At 40.2% G+C, this 18,492-nt stretch overlaps 1 long non-coding RNA gene across 1 annotated transcript in view; it reads right to left on the reverse strand.

The window, feature by feature from the left end:
• Window positions 1-14,508, reverse strand: part of LOC142080234 (uncharacterized) — a 32,122-nt gene extending 17,614 nt beyond the window's left edge. Inside the window, exon 1 of the long non-coding RNA XR_012672904.1 lies at window positions 14,397-14,508. This is a non-coding gene — a long non-coding RNA (uncharacterized LOC142080234). The remainder of the gene's footprint in view (window positions 1-14,396) is intronic.
• Window positions 14,509-18,492: the final 3,984 nt, after the last annotated feature.

The raw sequence follows: 18,492 nt of genomic DNA on the forward strand, positions 1-18,492 counted from the left end.
TTTCATCAGTCATGAACAGAATGCATCCTTTATTTCTTCACCAATTGACAAGAAGATAGCTATCACTTGTAGGATAGTCTTAGGCTATTCACTATTGGGGGTTTGGTGCTATGTAAGAGATTTGGCCTTTGCAGTCACTTCTTTAGGGTCCCATCTTCTAAAGCAGCGGCCAAATGTAAATTCTTGCCTAGATCCATTACTCACTTGCAGGAAGATTAGACTAGAAGTTTTTGCCAAAGTCTTCTATATAACCTGCCTGCATGAACTGCCTTCATCAACTTTTCTTTGGTATGGTACATAAAACCCACTCATACAGAACAGGTTAGTTCTCCCATTCAGTCAGTGACCAGTCTGGTTTTGCCATATATTGTGTTTTTACTGAACATGCAGGGTGGGGTAGAAGCAATTAGAGTATCCAGGATAATTCCAAGGTTTAGGAACTTAACAATGCATCTTCCTAAAATAAGTACAAAGTACCCTGCACAGACAGAGATGCCTTTAAAGACCTCCAGAGGGAGACGCTGTCTAATTTTTGGCATCTAAATTGCTTCGAACATCCATCTTAGGCATCATTACTGGCCACACCAGCATCTTGCTACAGCCTGAATATTCTATACTCTGTCAGGTCAGGAATACAAAATTAAAAAATAAATAGGAGAGGAAACAAGACCTATGACAGCTTTGAAATTCCATGGCAGTCTTCTTGCTCTCTTTAGACTGCAATTTATTCATCCCCCACCCCAATGCTATTGCTTACCATGATCTATTTCTCTTTCTTTACCTGCTCACTGTTTGAACAAAGTGTAAAAATACTGTTTTCCATAATGTCACACATACTTGGAAAGCTTAACTAATGCCCCAAACCATTTGCTCCCTACTGCTAGCAAACAGCCTAAACTGAAACAGTAGCATCCGATCTGTATTTGTGCTACTACCAGCACCAAAAGAAATTTGAAGGAAAGAAAAAAAAAATACACTGGAGGGTATTAGTGTAGACTTCTTTCCATTATTCTTTGGTTTTTCCATCTTCTGGGATTTGTTTCCAGGAGAAGATAATTATCTCCTGGCTGTTAACCCAGAAGCCCTCCTGACTGCGTTCCTTCTACAGAAATCAGACCTTCATCAAGGCCAGACTTGGACAGAACAACTACTAACGTTTAAACACTGGAGAAAGTATTGTCCCTTCACTGTAACGTTTACAAGCACACATGGTTCTTCTTTCCCATTTATTTAACAAGCATCTGAATGATTCCGCTAATGTAGCTATAAGCCCATTCTCACAGCTCAGAGACAAGGGATGCTGTGCAAGGAAACCACCCTGCACTCAGTTTCTACAGCAATACTCATTACACACAATTCACCCAGTAGTAGGAGTATTTAATAGAGTCACAAGGTTCCCATGGAGAGAGAGCTTAGATCTTGTCTGATTTCATTCCAAATCTACTGAAAACAGAGAAAAGCTTTTGCCAAGGCAATTTTGGCAAGTATTTTCAGCAGCATCCTGGCTTGCCAAATTGCATTTGGATTTTGCTGGACTTATTTACTTGTTCAGTATGCTCGGAGAAGTAGAAACATTTGTTGCTGTAGAGAATTTGGCTTACTTTGAAGACCTGGAACAACACTTAAAAGATGAATCAGAGACTGACTGACTTAGGAATTTGATCTATTAACCTCAGCTCATAGGGGTGTTGTATCCTGAAGTGCTAGAAGTAATCCATAGCTCAGCTACTTCAGGTCTGAAACCAGACAACTCTCTGAACTCTCAGACGACACTTTTAACATGTTATTTTTATATAGCCAAGTTCTACTCCTTTCAAAAATACCATCCAACACAAGCTGTAAGATGACCCTGAAGATCCTCTTTAGGAGTCAAAAGAGCACAACTTCGTTTTATGACAAAACCGGTATTCTTTGCTGACTGCATGGAGATAAATCCTTAACGCCTGATTTTCAGAAGACATTAAGCATCCAGTTTCTCAAAAAAATAAAGTTACAGCCCTTTAAGACACCTTTAGTTAAAGGCTGATCCCTCCCACACTGTTGTCCCCACCCTCACTCACCACAGGGCTGGTCAGTGCTCTACTTCCACCCTGTCACTGGGGCATGCAGGAATGCTTTTGATCAGATGTGTCAGAGGTTACACTGGTGACATATTTTGCCTGACAGAGTCATGCTCGACTGCTCGACTCAAAACCCGGAGTGAAAAAATCAAAGTATTTCAAAAGCATTATCTGTAGTGCTTGTTTTCAAGGTTTTGGCACTGTCTCTCCCATGTTTGTCCATTCCGCATTTCCAGCTTTACTACTTGCTCATTTTCCTTTTTTTTTTTGCTGAGCAAGACATTCCTTCTTCACGCCTCCCTCTATTCCCCTATCTCCTAACACTGCCCACTACCTTGCAACAGGCCAGCAAACCTTGCCTTCCCTTTTCAAACACAAAAGCTACGTACTAGGTCATAGCCACGGTCCCACTACCCTCAAAGCATATACTGCTAGAGAAAAGTACAGAATACCACCCAGGCTTACATAGTGTCATTTTTCTAACTCCTCACTTTATGTGATGTTATATGTGATATGTTATGTTATAACCTAAATTCCTCCCGGAGGCATAGCATTTCATATAATTCTTTCTTTTGCCTTTTAAAAGCACATATTCTTAAAACTCCTTCAGCCCATTATCCAGTAGGCACCTACAATGCATTTTTCACAAACAGAAAAATCAAGTATAAACATACTCTAAATTTCTGATTTCTAAATGTGTGTATATATATATTTTGGTTGCATTCAAGAAGAACAATACCAACTTGATTCCTAAGAGATACAAGTAGACTGCTATATGACCCATCTTCACTGTACCTTTCCAATATTTAATTAACTTGTAAAGTGAACTTGTAAAGGAATAGCTCTGGTTGGTTTCCTCTAGATGAACCAACAACAAAAAAATAAACCAAGAGAAGATAAAGAATCAATGCCTACCTCTCTCCACCCCAGGGAAACATACCACTAAATTATGATTCTCCATTAATAATTATAGTTTTATATTTGTTCAACAATTTTTAATCCCTCTGATACATGGTATCCAGACCTTTTACTACGTTAAATTTTTTTCCATCAGGATGTTTGGGTTGCCAAATCAAATATCCTGAAACACATCATAAAGGCCAGCATTTGTATGAGGCTACTAATCTGCCTGACTTAAAAATAAAAAAAAAAACATGACACAGTAGATGAGTTGCATTTCACAGTATGATTTAGTCCACTTACCTACTTTGGTCCAAGTCCTACTTCAGCACTTCTTTCCAAAACTATGTCAAGCTGACAGCCTATGAGCAGTCGTACACTCTAGTTACCCAGTTAAGCCCCGACACAAATTAGTTTCCATCTGTAATCTGGAGTACTCTAATTTTAGATTAGCAGTCCACAGAGTTTCTCATATTACTCCTCTCTAACTCCTTGATACAAGTTATTGGCATCTTCTAAGTTATGTCACATTTTAATAGCTGTTTTTAAACATCCTCCTGGCTGGCTAAAGTGGAAAGAATGCCATCAACATTTGTAGCTGACTAAAATCTAGCTTTTTAACCACATACCTGACAAACATTGAGTATTTTTGTCTTTAAGCGCTGCTCTATGACTTCTACCTGGTCACAGAGCACCAACATTAAAGTTACTTTTGTTTCTAACAAAATCTTTCTTTCTCTAACTGTCTGGCTGTCCTCCCTCCATCCATGCCATTTTCTTACTAATTTTATACATTGCTTCATTATCTGCTAATATATATTCATGGAATAAAAGCTGACAGCTATCTATTTAGGGATTTCTGGTGGCAGGAAGAAGGGCAAGAGTATTTTTAATAGCCGCTTCCACCTCTATTCTCAGCCATTTTATCTTTGACCATCTCCCTTGATTGTGGATTCTCCCACAACTAGCAAGATTTTTGTAAGCCATTCCAAAGCACTCTGATTTTTCTGTTCATATTTCATCTTTCACCTCATTTTATTCAAAAGCTTTCTACCTTTTGAACTTCCTCCTTTGAGAGCAAAAGACTGTATTCATCTGACCACATATGGACTTCTATCACCCAAGATACCCACACCTGAGCTAGTTATCCTAGACTGGCTTTGAAGATAAAGGAGGGAAATATGCATGGCAACTGGGGACAAGTAATCCCATTCCCAAATACATATCTAAAATAAATCATATAAATTGTCTCATAAAGGGGCCTCTCCTCCTTCATTAAGGTAAGCCTAAAACAGTCCTGCCCAGACATAGTCCCCCACAATATCCTTCTCTCTAAATTGGAGAGATACGGATTTGATGGGTGGACTATTTGGTAGGTAAGGAATTAGCTGGACGATTGCATCTAGAGGGTAGTGGTCAACAGCTCAAAGTCCAGATGGAGATTGGTGACAAGTGGTGTCCCCTCAGGGGTCTGTATGGGGACCAGTACTGTTTAATCTCTTCATCAATGACACAGACAGTGGGAGGGAGTGCACCCTCAGCAAGTTTGCAGATGACACCAAGCTGAGTGGTGCGGTTGACATGCCTGAGGGACGGGATGCCATCCAGAGGGACCTGGACAAGCTCGAGAAGTGGGCCCATGTGAACCTCAGGAGGTTCAACAAGGCCAAGTGTAGGGTCCTGAACATGGGACGGGGCAATCCCCAGTATCAATACAGGCTGGGGGATGAAGGGATTGAGAGCAGCTCTGCCGAGAAGGACTTGAGCTGACAATGTGCACTCGCAGCCCAGAAAGCCAACCGTATCCTGGGCTGCATCAAAAGAAGTGTGGCCAGCAGGTCGAAGGAGGTGATTTGCCCCTCTACTCTGCTCTGGTGAGACCCCACCTGGAGTACTGCATCCTCAGCACAGGAAAGACATGGACCTGTTGGAGCGGGTCCAGAGGAGGGCCACAAAAATGATCAGGGGTGTGGAACGCCTCCCCTATGAGGACAGGCTGAGAGAGTTGGCATCATTCAGCCTGGAGAAGAGAAGGCTTTGGGGAGACCTTATTGCAGCCTTTCAGTACTTAAAGGGGGCTTATAAGAAAGATGGGGACAGACTTTTTAGTACGGCCTTAGCGATAGGACAAAGGGTAATGGTTTTAAACTAAAAGAGAGTGATTTAGACTAGATAGAAGGGAGAAATTTCTTACAACGAGGGTGGTGAGACACTGGACCCGGTTGCCCAGAGAGGTGGTAGATGCCCTATCCCTGGAAACATTCAAGGTCAGGTTGGACAGGGCTCTGAGCAACCTGATCTAGTTGAAGATGTCCCTGCCCACAGCAGGGGGCTTAGACTAGATAACATTTAATGGTCCCTTCCAATCCAAACCACATTCAATGATATTTAACTACACCACAGCTGTAGTAAGTTCAGCAAGGTGAATCCTTTCCATAGGTATTTCTTACCAACTTTCATGAACAATTAGATCTTCACAGAGTATTCAAAGGTAATGATAACAATACAAACCCACTGTGGGACAGAGAAAATGCATTTCTAGTGGTTTTCCACATTAAGGCACCATCATATTTACTTTCAGAATGTAATTCCTATTTGTTTCTTTGTAAAGAAGCTTAATTGCTGAAGTTACCATTTTTGAGGTACTTAGCTGATTCACAGATATCTGTATTTATGTGACCTGCCAAATAGCTTCTATACCATTTCCAGGGCCACCTTTGGTCAAAGAGCTATACATCTGCAGGGTCATCTACAGCCCTGGGCCTCATCTAACAAGCTCTGCAGAGCTGTTTGAGTGTTGCTTTATACCCTTTTTCCCCACTGCTCCTAGTTGAGTCTTGCCCTAAAAGTCTAGGACCTAAGCCAGTTTCCTTCCTTTCACTGCTTTCCATGCATTCCATAGAAGCTCCAATTGCCACTCGAAGGACATCACTATTCATACAAAAGACCAAAAACCCTCATAGCAGGTACCATTTCAAGGAGATAATAAGTACTTTTGTAAATGTGTCTCACATACGCTTTCCGTTATTTCATCACTGTTTAGTTTAAGCTGTTAAAAACCCCTCCATATGTTTTGAAAACATTTCAGGATGTTGATGACGAGCATTTATAGCTATAGAATTAATCACTGCTATGAATCCCAGAATTGCATCAGGTATGCAGAAAGGCTTTAAGGTTACATAGCCTTCAACAATCAAAATAGAGGAACTTGGCGATTCATTCTAGCCTCCATACATTAAATTGCTGACACACTAATAAGACCTTTGCTCTAAATGAACAGCAGCATTTGTTCTTAATGTAAATAGACTAAATATTCAGCTGCTTCTTTTTTATACCAGTCATTTTAGAGCAAGAGCTTCAGATGAGCATATACTCCATGGAATAATGTTGTAAATAAAACACAGCTAGAGTGCTTGAAACTAATTGTATTAAGAAATTCTAGAACACAAGGCTGGTTTACTCTGCTTAGCATGCAAAGCTAGGCAACGGGTGGAAAAAACCTAAGCCACTTGCACAGCTTCCTTTGCCTCCTTCTTCCCTTCTTCATACCGTATTACCTCTGGCTTTGCTGATATATGTTTGTGTGTACGTATACATATGTACACACACCACACAAAATACACGGCAGAGTATAGCAGCCTTGTATTGTACAATTTCTTAATACAATTAGTTTCAAGCATATATAAAAATATATATAAAGGAACATAAAGGATATACACATTGTTATGCAGAATGGTGAAAACCTTTCTGGAGAAAATAAAATGTTTTCACCATTCTGCACAGGACACAGCAGACAGTTTCCCTAGAAATGGCAGCACACATCAGAACTGCAGCTATCAACTCTGCAAAATCAACACTGCAATAAGAAAATATTAATCATACTCTCAAAGTATACAGAAGGTGATGAGGGCAAGGGAAAAAAAGTACTATAAACATTATTGTAAGAAGATCTCTTAACAGCCTATGGCCTTCAGAAGAGTGCACAAACTCTTCCCAAAGCTTTTATTACAACAAAGTAGTTAGAAAGGTTGTTGACTGATTAGCCTTTTATTTCTGAAATTGAGAAAAAAAGTTTGAAAAGTTTGAGAAAGATAGAAAAAGTTCAAGCCAGTAATAGAGAACAGCATTACAGGACAACTGGATGTGGGAGTTAATACATGTATAAGCCGTGATGGCCTTGAAGACAAAAGAAAGAAATTTAAGTTGCATCTAATGAATAAAGATGAGTCAGGGGAGGAAGGCAGAGAGATGACTGATCTGGTGAAAGCAAAGAGACAAGAGACCTCTGCACAACATCCTGGAGTGCTAAAAGCAAATCCTCTGTCCTTACACAAGACAAGGATAAAAAAAAAAAGGAGTGCAATGAAGAGGACAGAACCACTCACAACTTCTCCAGGCAGATGCTGAAAGACCAACTATTGTCTGAAATACACCTGAATGCCCAGAAGAGACTGCAAAAAAAACAGTGAGCAATATCCCTCTCTTCTACTGATATTCTTGCCTTGTTATAGGCAGAAGCTCTGGAGTTAATTTTCTATGCTCTGCATTATCAAAGGAGGTATGTACTTAATCAAAGGGTATACAAGGGAGGAGGGAAGAAAAATAATCTTCAGCAACACAAGACAAAGCTACTGAAAATATCTCCAATTTACCCACAAGAAAAAAAATCAAGTGCCAATGACAGGAAGGCTGAATCGGAGCAAAATGCTGGCTATCCATATTAAATCAAGAGAAGTATTGTTAAATAAAAGAAGCTACGTTTACATCCACAGCTAAAAAGATGCCTCAAGCCATGATCTGGAAAAACACTATGTCACTGCACAGCACATGGCTTTCTTCTCATATCCTTTGTTTGTTTATTTGTTTCATAATAACTGTTTGAAGCTTTAGGAAAAAACCAGAACATTCTGTATGTATCAGTACAAAAAAAAGGAGTGATTTCATGCATCTTAGTCGATAAATTACTGCTTAAAGGGAAAAAAAGTGATATGCCCAATTCAACTCAAAAGAGTCATCCTTTCCAATTCAGATTTGTTGTAGAGCTACAGGATTAGCTCATCTTCTTCTACCGTGTTTTTACACAAAACAAGCACATTGTATAACGCCTATTTCACATACCATTAACAAAGAAAACTCCCCAAGAAGTATGGCTATTTAACACTGTCACTTTTCAAGCAAAGAGTTAAAGCATGTATCTGAACAATTTACGGTTTTGAGCGTGGCTTGAGTAGGAACAGCAGCTCAGTACTGAAAGCTTTCCATTCACATCATCAACTGTATTCTCTTCATAACAAGTGCATATGTAGGCAGATGGATTGTGCCTTTTCCAACAGCTGCCCCGTCACTTTAAAGACGATTTCCATAAACAGCATGCACGGGTAAGTAGCACTGGTTGACTTTCCCCTTTTTGTTCCCTTCTTCCTGGCCAGCAGGCAGAACTTCTGCAGAGTCAAAACCAGGACCCCTCAGACGAGAATTGCTCTTCCCTTTCAAACAGGGCCGGGAGGGAAGCAGCTTTTTTAAGAATACATCCATTAATTCAGCAGAGGGGTGAAGAGGGGCTTGACTTGACCTACCAAATCGGGAAGTCAGAGCCTGAAAGCAAGACCCTGCCTTCCAAGTAGGACAATGACCTCAATAAGTACCAGCTACGACAACATATACGAGCATTTAGGGTAACACAAAACTAGCAGCCACCTTCCACCGCAGACAGAAATTAAGGACCACTGCTCTAACGTTATTCTGAAGTTTAGCCCTAGCAGGTTTTATGAGGTAGCTGGCAGAAGAGCAGGTTACATGTCTGAAGCTGTTTTTCTGGAAGAAAACTCCTTGCGTGCATGTAGTGAGATTAGAGGCTGAAGCAAACAGTCCCAACATACTACTACATTTTCCAAGAGGAAACACGCTGAACTTTGAGACGGTACGTAATTCAGGAAGAAGAGTAATAGAATGGGTATTGAAAGAATTTCCTGCCAAAGCACAAGTATTATCAATATGTAAATCTTCACAGGAGGTACTTAATGCTTTTGATATTAAATACTCTGCTTGTGCAAGTTCTCTCCTATTGCTCAATCCTCTTCTTCAAATATATAGCGACGCTTTCCAGATGATGAGACTATGTCAAGAATCCTCTGCCTCGATAGTGTTTCTCAAGTGCGTCCAACTTCCATGAATTTCATTACAAGGTCATTTAGGAAATTCTCTGGGTTGTCAATAAAGCCAGTTTTAAGCCCAGAAAGGCTGCAAAAGCACTTGCCTAAAAACTTGGTTTTTGTTGAACCACATCTCTTAACTACTGTCCTACTTTGTCAACAGTAACATCCGTCTCTGTCATTCACAAATATAATCTGACTGTTTTCAGTAATTCCCATTTTGCTTTTGCTGTAGATACTCACAGAAAATTCAGCTACTTCTACAATGAATGTATGCCCTATCTCTGACATCTGCCTTGGCCCTGAACTCAGTATGTTGCTAAGTTTGCAATACTTGTAAGTCAAATGTTGTGTTCACACTGACTTTCCTTGCTCTGAGTTCACTACAAGCTTTTCAGAGTTTCTTAGATTTGCAAGAAAAGGTTTTTGGAAACCTCTGCCCATTTCAGCTGCTCCCTCTGCTGTACTTACAAAAAAGATCAACCTAAAAACACAGCCTCATCAGCGTCTATCCTAACTTCAAATCCACATACCATCCAACCAAACCATCATCTTTCAAGATATTTATAGCCAGGCAAATAACTGGCTAAGAAGATATGTCTTCTGTCTTCCTCCATTTTAATTAAGCAAACAACTCAAAGCCACCTACACAGACAATTGCTCCTAAGCCCATCCCTCTGTCCCCCTGGTTTTCCTCTCACTCTTCCCGTTTGTCCCCTGCCCACATCATCTGGATGCCACTTTGATGCCACTAGTCTTGAATTAGATAGTGATCCCTTGATGGGAGAACTCATATCTTACTACAGATGGCAAAGCGTGCAAGATGATGTACAGTGCTAATCCTAACAGGAGCCTTCAAGCACTACTGAAATACAATGTAATCTGAATCTATGGCAAGTGTATAAATCTACACAAAAACCTGTTTGCAAAGCATGGATTAGTGAAGTTTCCTCAAATACAGAGCATGCTTTCTTGACATTGCAGATACCACTTCAGCTACCTACATGTCAATAATATTTTGTAAGAACTCTGACCAGGCCATTAGCTCCTTTAAAAAAAAAAATTCAGAAACTTCAGAGAGTTTTAGGTTACCTGTATCTTATGTGAAATGTAAAGGGACAGATTAATGTTTAGATTATGTCCCCTCATATTTTTATATGAGCACGCATACACATTTGAGAAAGAAGGACACTGACAACAAGAAAAAACAAGTTAACAAAACCCTCTTTACCACAGGCGTAGATATTTAACATACATATCAACACGATGCATATCTTCCCTCAAGAGTGAATCCACAAGTGCTTTCAGTATCAACTTAAATCACTTACTGCTACAACCTCGCTGCTCTTTTTCTGGTATGATAGCAATCATTGTTAAATATCGTCCCAATCACATACACTGTTCTCTCTGTCCTGGGGTCATATTTAAGCACAGCAGTCCACCCACACATAAAACTAGCTGGCAGGACTGGAGTCTTGAAATTGTCTCAACTGACTTCTAGAAAAGTATGAATCAGCTTTCAGCATTTCCTCCTCTTTTTTTGAAAGGGAGGAGGGAAGGAGAATGAAAGGAAAGGGAGGAGGGGCAGGATCACTGAACCTCAAACAGCTGAGATGCTGTGATACGTCAGAGGTGAACCCAGTTGCATGAAATCTCCCTGACCTCCCTATCGTTTTGCAGAGTTGGGCCTCTTCCAGGAAAAATTATTTTAAAATTTTTTTCCACGGTTGCTATAATTGGTGCATTTCTAGTTTCCAGAACTCCTGTAAGTGATTGCTTCCTACAAGGCTTAGGATTTCAAACTCTAAATGAACCATTGCAGAGATGCTAAATGTGCGTAATAATCTTGTAAAAACTTCAGCGGAGTCTAGAAACGAAGCCAAGCAACCTGTAGAGCCAAGCAAGCTGCATGGAAACTCACCTCTGAAAACTTAGAATTGACTTTGTATTTAAAAATACAACCTAATTGATTCCATTTTTGCTTTTTTTCCTACCAGAGACTGGATATTCAGACACAGACATCACAAGAAAAATTAAGCAGTACATAGAAAAGTTTGGCCTAAATTCATATGTCTGTGATAAACCAAATAGAATAGAAGTTTTAAACAGACAACTATGCTTTAGGTGTCAAACATTTCTTGACGTCTGTGGCAGTTGGCAGCTGCAAACATCCGACTGAAAGCCCCATCTGCTGCTTCACAGCTTCCAGTCGAGGATGTTTACAGTCGCTCACTGTCAACAGCAATACACATTCCTCAGCTGTTTACTTTATATTATTAACATGCAGAGGCCTCCGAGCAGGTTAGTTAAGATCGCTACAACTTCTGTTGCTGTGTTGCTGCCTGCAGATGTACACGGGACTGTTTCCATAAGTATTTACAAATGAAAGAAAGTATGACTTCCAGAGGGACATTTGCAAACAGTCAGGCATATCTTCTGTTTAAGCATTACACTTCTAGAATTATGTTGCCTATTTTACATCCAGTAAGAATTGAAATAAAAACAGGAAAAGAGCAACCTGCTTCCACTGTTGCATTTGTTTTGTTCTCCAAGAGAGTAGAGCGATCCTATCACATTCACTACAAAAACTGCACTACTCCGCCACTCAGTTCGCCTATCAGCTCAGTGACTAAAGATAGCAACCGGCATGAAAATAGAACCAAACCCTTTCTAAGGATATTTCACTACAGTGTCTGGTATGGCTTCCTTCCCCACAGAAAAGTGGATGCGAGGGAATTATGCGATATTACAAGTTAGTTTATGCAACATTTGCTTCCAAATAAAACTATGGAAAAAAAACCACCCAATCCACAGGGGACTGTGGGGAAGAGGAAGTCATGTAGCAAGCTCTGCAAAGGCTTCAATAAAGTTCAAACCTGTTAGAAGATTTCTACAAATTATCTGAGCTAACCAGTTGCTGCTACACTTCACGTAGCTGGCAGAATGGCATTTCTCACCAAATGAAAAAGCCAAAAAGATTTGGCATAATAATGTCCCGGTTGTACAGTTCTGCTGTTTGTTTTTCATTCTATCTCCCGGTTCCTTATTAAGTTAATGATGGGGAAAATTAAAGATTAATCACTCAACTATTTTTCTGAAGTCATACGAAACCGCAGCAGGCAAGCAGAGTGATTATATCACTCTAATTAGAAGGTGTTTTTTCCTTGAAACTTTCTTGCCCCCAAATGAAATTACTGCACTGTAAACCGAGTAGGTTATGAAAAGACCGTAGCTGGAACGCAGAAGCCTGCGGCGTATTTACTCAAACTGATAAGTGTGAAGGATCTCTATAAATCACTTTCAAAACTCAGGGTTATATTTTCTATACTAAGGTTAAGAAAATTAATCTTTCAGGCAGCAGGTGAAAACAAGCAGAATTATGTTGGGGCCTTTCCCTTTATTCAATACCAACTTTGAGCTATTAAAGCTTCCTAGGGAACCACATTTTCTCAATGGGTCAAGTCACTAAGGAAACAAAGCAAACTTTATCAGTGCTGCACAACTCTACATTCCAGAAATTCCTAGCACTTGGCATCTATATACCACGCCAGAGCCATGGGATCCACTCGCCCTCTCCTTAGCAGAGCTACCATGACAAGCTATGAAACTCTCAGTAAGGTGCCCAGCTTCACAACGTTGCCAATACGAGGAGGTACCGACATCCCCACGTGAGGTCTACCGCCGGACAGGAGGGTAAGAAAATGTATTTCCTATAACGACAGTTTTGAAAAAAGGAAAAAAAGAATTCCTCTTCTGGCAAGTTCCATCTTGTTTATCACAAGCCAGCTAGGAAAAATAGTCACCTTGCAAGCCAATCTATGTGGACTGTAAAAAAAAAAAAAGGCAACAAAAAATTCTTAGATGCAAATCACTGATTGCAGAATGAAAATATTTCAGCTTAATTACACCTGGTCATGAAACAGAGGTTAGCCTTTCATTTGTAAATGTACTGGCCTAATATCTACAACTTAAAGGGGGAAAAAGTAGCGAGACTACAAAATCCTACTACTTTGAATTAATTAGATGAAGGACATTATGTCAGCAACAATGTGCAATTCTACTCCATGTATGGCTTCCTTTCTGCTTCTAAAAGACATCAAACAGATTTTATCTGTATGAAAGTCAAGGCAAGGTCAATCTAAAACTGTGAGGCATTTTATCACACAGTATGGACCGTTAGGCAAGAGAATGCAATCAGTTATCTTTACTGCTCTGTTTTTAAATTTGTACGGTATTCTTATAGAGGTATTTAGGCAGAAAGTGTCCAAGACTCGAATATCAATCAACAGGGCTTGATACATTCTGGTCTTGACAAGGTTTTGAACAAATACAGGTAAGAAAAAAGGAACAATACTCTAACTTTTCAATGTCTTCATGAATTTACAGTTCATGTCACAGAAGGAGAAAGGGTCAAACTGGTGGCACTTAAGCGCCGTTCAGTTAAAAAAAAAAAATTTCAACTGTTTTTCTCTCACTCTCCTGAAATTTCCAAGCCAGATGAATGGATTATGGGCGATAGAGAAAAGGAAAAAAAAACCACAAACAAACAAAAAAAAGCAACTAAACCAAAATTTTCCAAGTGCTGCTAGAACTCAAACACCTCTACGTTTTCCACGACCTTCCATACAGATGAGGTGATATCCAAACTCAGACAGGTAAATTAGTTTTTAATCATATTAGAATAACACTGGAATACCAACAGATAAAAATGCAAATTCAAAGCTGCACAGAACTTGAAAAAAACTTGACTCGTGGCAATTGTTTCCTAACTTGCTTTGTAATATATATTTTCAAATTTGCTTGTCAAAACCCTTAAGATCATCATTAAATACGGGAAAAAATTATTCCTCCTCTTCCTGTCACTGACAACACAGGAAGATTAAGCACACATTACTTATATGAACTCAAGTTCACAGTTGTTGTGATACAGCATGAGTATCTCCAACTGTTGCCAATGAATCCGCTTCTCCCAACTGCATTTGAACTCACTCTAAAATGCCTGAAGAAGCAGGCTCCCTCTGCGCTGAGCAGGCAGTTGCAGTCAAGCAGTTGAAAGTATGCACCAAATGAGATACGGAAAATTCAAACCTTTGGGAACAAGATGTCAAAACTATTGGTAAAAGTATGAATAACATGTAGTGCATTTTCTTGAGCCTCTTCCCAAAAGTCTCTCCCCAATGTCTAATCATTGGGGAATTTAAACAGCTTTTAATCCATCTAGGTGAGTGAATACTACAGTGCACCTCAGTAGAAATATATCTGGAGAAAAAAACCAAGAACTTACTTCTTGGATACCAGCTGATCCTACTTCAGTCCCCTTCATGCGAAATACCCACACCTCCGGGGAGAATTGCATTCTTCGGCCGCCAAAGACTGCTCCTCAGATTTCCAGGAATCTGTATCACACACATGAACAGAAGTTATTGTAATTCCAGAAGTTCAGTAGTTCAGATCACATAGTTCTCATTATTAGGACTGTCTGCAAGAAGTCAGATAGCTTTTAACAACCATTATTAAAACCGTGTCCTTTTCTGGTACAGTCATTTAAAACTTAGAATGTGTTTAAAGTGACACACTACTCCAGAATGCAGCTGTCTCTCAATTAGAGGAGATAAAGGTTAACTGCTAAGGCAGCATTCAGTATAATATTCTGTATAATATTCAGTATTCTGAACATAAGTATTCAGAACCTATATTGAAGTAGTAAAATTTCCCACCAGAGATAGGCATAACAACTTCTCTTATTTATTATCTTAAGAAACGTACAGAGTACACAACCAAAACCAACCATACAATAAATCTGAGATTGAGCATCACTTCAGAAAAGCAAAATCCCCAGAGTTCTCCTAGTTAAGCCTTTAATACGGAGAAGGAATTTATCTATGCAATCATTTTGGAGGAAATGGGACATAGAGAACCCTCTTGCAGATGGATGGACGGACAGACACATAAGACAGAACTAGATTATTAGGATAAAACCAAAGAAATTGAGAAATAGAGATTGAGAAGAGAGTGGAAACAACACAATAAGGGGAACTAAAGTAAACCGATCTGTAGAAGAAGAAGAATACACACATGACAGTTCTGAAATCTCAGTTATGAGCACACAACAAAAGCAAAAGAAATGCAGTAAGTAGGGTTTATTAACTGAAATGTATATATTCAAAATGTATTATTTATCCATTTGCACTCCTGACACCTTTTAAGGTACGTGAACCAGTTCTGTATGTGACCGCATGAAATGAGGATGCCTTTGAAAAACACATCTTCTCTGTCAACCAGCTCCCGCAACAAGTGAAGGCTAAGGAGGAATATCAGTGATATTTATGCTCTGCTATAGAACGAGTGAACAATACAGTGGTGTTTACTACTCTACATTTCAGTGTCACGAGGGCATCACTGTGAAGCCCGCAAACCTTGAGTACTGGCCAGAAAGGAAGGTGCAATAGGCCCAACTGTCCTTTCCTATCAGCCGGCAGAAGTGGGTGACCCCCAGGTGGTTCAGAGCATTATTGTACTTGCTGGCAGAGCCAAGGACCGTGCCAGTTGCTGTTCCACTGTGGAGCGGAGCAGGTGACCGGCCTGACGCTGTGCATAAGTATGCATCGCTGTGTCAGTTCCTAAGGCAGAACGCTTAAGTCGGTGGTTTTCTATTTCAGATAAATACAAAGACCATGTACTGGGTCAACACAAGAATAAAGAGCGCATATTGGACAAGAAAACAGCCCCCAATGGCAATAACTCCTTCTCATGGTTATTTGGGAGAAGCATTACCCAACAGAGCGTAACATACCAGATCCCAAGCTTAGCAAAGAACATTTACCTAGATTTAACAGGGTGAACAAACTACCTGTAGTACACAACTTATTCAGCCTTACTGTCCATATTCAAAGGGAAGGCAAAGTACAGCTGCAGTGAGAACAAGCCTCTGGCACAGGGGACATGCTACAGGCAGCAGGTGGTCCATATCCGAGATCCCCGCACACAGGAGCAAACTATGTTTGGGCTGATCAGAATCATCTTCCAACACAAAATTCTGCCCCAACATCCCCCAAGACTTTCTAGGACGCTTTTGTCCTGTATTTTGCAAACTGTCTCCTAATTCACATTTCTTATGTCCTTTATTCAGGACATGTAATTTGCTCTGAAGTCACATCTCTAGGGAATGTATTTTATACCCTGCTGTACTCCTGAAGAAAAGCAGGGACTTGAACTATGATCCTTGCGTTGGTCCAGTGACCCACACCTCACATCCTACAAGTCTACCCTCTTATTTCTGATTCCAGGGCCAGGTAATCAGTGCAGGAATCAGTTCTGCTTGCCCATAGCTAGGACACAGCACCTATCCCAACTCCCTTGCAAATTCAGGGAAGGCCATTTTTTCTTCCCATCACTCCTTCTCTTGTACAGAGCTGAAACACACAATTGGGACATAAAGACTCTTAATAATTAGCACAATCATAATGTTTGTCCTTCATCTCCAGTAGATCAAAACAAATACAGCCTCTGACCGCAAGACTATTTTTACTTAGCGTGCTCCATAGTGAACTGCACAAGCCCCAGATGCTGCAGAAGAGTCTGCAAGGCTTCAGCTTACACTTTTTTACCCATGAGGTTGTGCAATGCATTGACTACTCTTGTCCCAGAGGTACTTGAACATTGCCAGAAATTAGTGCTAGATGCAAGAGAACTTCTGAGTACTATGTTAAGCAACACATCCACTAAAAGTGTGCAGAAAGCAACTTTGTTAACAACACCACATGCTCAAGTAATTTAGAAAACGCTTGTTTCTTCATAGCACTACGCAAGTAAAACCTAACTGCAATATTTAAAGAACAAAACTAGAGTTCATGTGCACCAAATGCATTAACCTTTGCACACATACAGACCGGGGCAATACACCTACTCAAGTCCCGTTCTTCATTTATTTCCAACAGCCTCCCCTTTCCCTGGGTATGACCAGGCTTATGGCATGAACATCAGCCTCAAGGTAGTTAAACGCTTGCTTGTTCCCACAGTTTGTAATTAAATACTCTGACCTATTGGATGAAATGCTGACATCATACTGACAGGGCCATGAACCTGAATCCTGTTAATGTTACACTTTCAAATTTCTCTTAACCTGTATTCTCATCAGCGTGAAAAGGTCTTTCCTCCCAGCTTTCCAGAAGCAGAAGCTACAAGAAACTAATATGCACATGGAAAAAACATCCACCAAGTTAAAGAGAGAAACAACTCAGTCCTACAAAGAGAGGAGAAAGAATTAGACTGACCACCTAAGGAAGGGAAGAGGGCTTACCAGCATAAGTGTCCTAGCGAAGCCGCTGTGGAAGCACCAGACTGCTCAAGAAACTACTACACAGAAATCAACATTGACGTGCCGAAGGGCGCACACACTAGGAAAGTCCTGTGAGCCAAAAAAGCGGAGCGAGCCCCAGTTCGGAACGGCTAAAACACAGCCGCATGCGAGAGACCAGAGAGAGGTAGGAAGAGGGCACAAAGAGAGAAGAAACCCTACCGTTAGCTTCAAGCACTGCGAACTCAAAATTATCCTCCTTCCTCACCTTCACCCCAAAATTTCCAGTATAAGTCATAAAGAGTTACCCTAAATGCTACCCCCACACAGCCTTCTACAGACGCAAACAGGCGGTGTAACTGCATTTTGCTCCTGATCAGCAGAAATAATTGCCCAGAAGTTACAGAAAAGGAACAGAAAAGGGGACAGGAGGACACCTATGAAATGGTTTCCTATCCAAAAAACTTCCCTGATGTTTATTAGCAAAGAAAATCCCCTGTGGATAAATACAGCTTTCGTAGTCAGCTAAAAATTAGAGCTATTAGAATGTATCTTGACAGCTCCAAGAACAGCTCTCAGTTGCTTAGACTCATGGAAAGTTTATAATCAACTTGCCACAAAAGCTTTAATTTTGAACATGTGTCACTGAAGAAAAACTCTGAAGCAAGACCAGACTTTATTTTTCAAATGTATTAATAACTAATCCCCTTCGGATTATGTCAAGCATGTCACATTAGGACGGCTTGGGCTCACCTTGACCGGCGAGTATGTTAAAATGCAACTAAACCCGTCTACGTTTGCACTCCAACTCGTGCTTCTTTTAAATTTCAAATGGTTACAGAAGAAAGGCATCTGTTGGACTAATGCTGATCAGGACCACGGTATAGTCCTGTTTTATTCAACATGAAGTATTACAGGCAAAAATAGTGTTAGAGAATAATGTATAACTTCTTTTCTACACCTGAATTCTACCTGAATTTAAAAGAGAACGGGGAACTTCTCTTTGCAAAATGTACTCGCTGAGGTAGGTTCTGTTATTATATAGGGTTATATATGCAAATAGTTGAGTTGAGAATGAGCTTTT

This window comes from Calonectris borealis, chromosome 3, assembly GCF_964195595.1.
Source record: "Calonectris borealis chromosome 3, bCalBor7.hap1.2, whole genome shotgun sequence".
Classification (NCBI taxonomy): domain Eukaryota; kingdom Metazoa; phylum Chordata; class Aves; order Procellariiformes; family Procellariidae; genus Calonectris; species Calonectris borealis.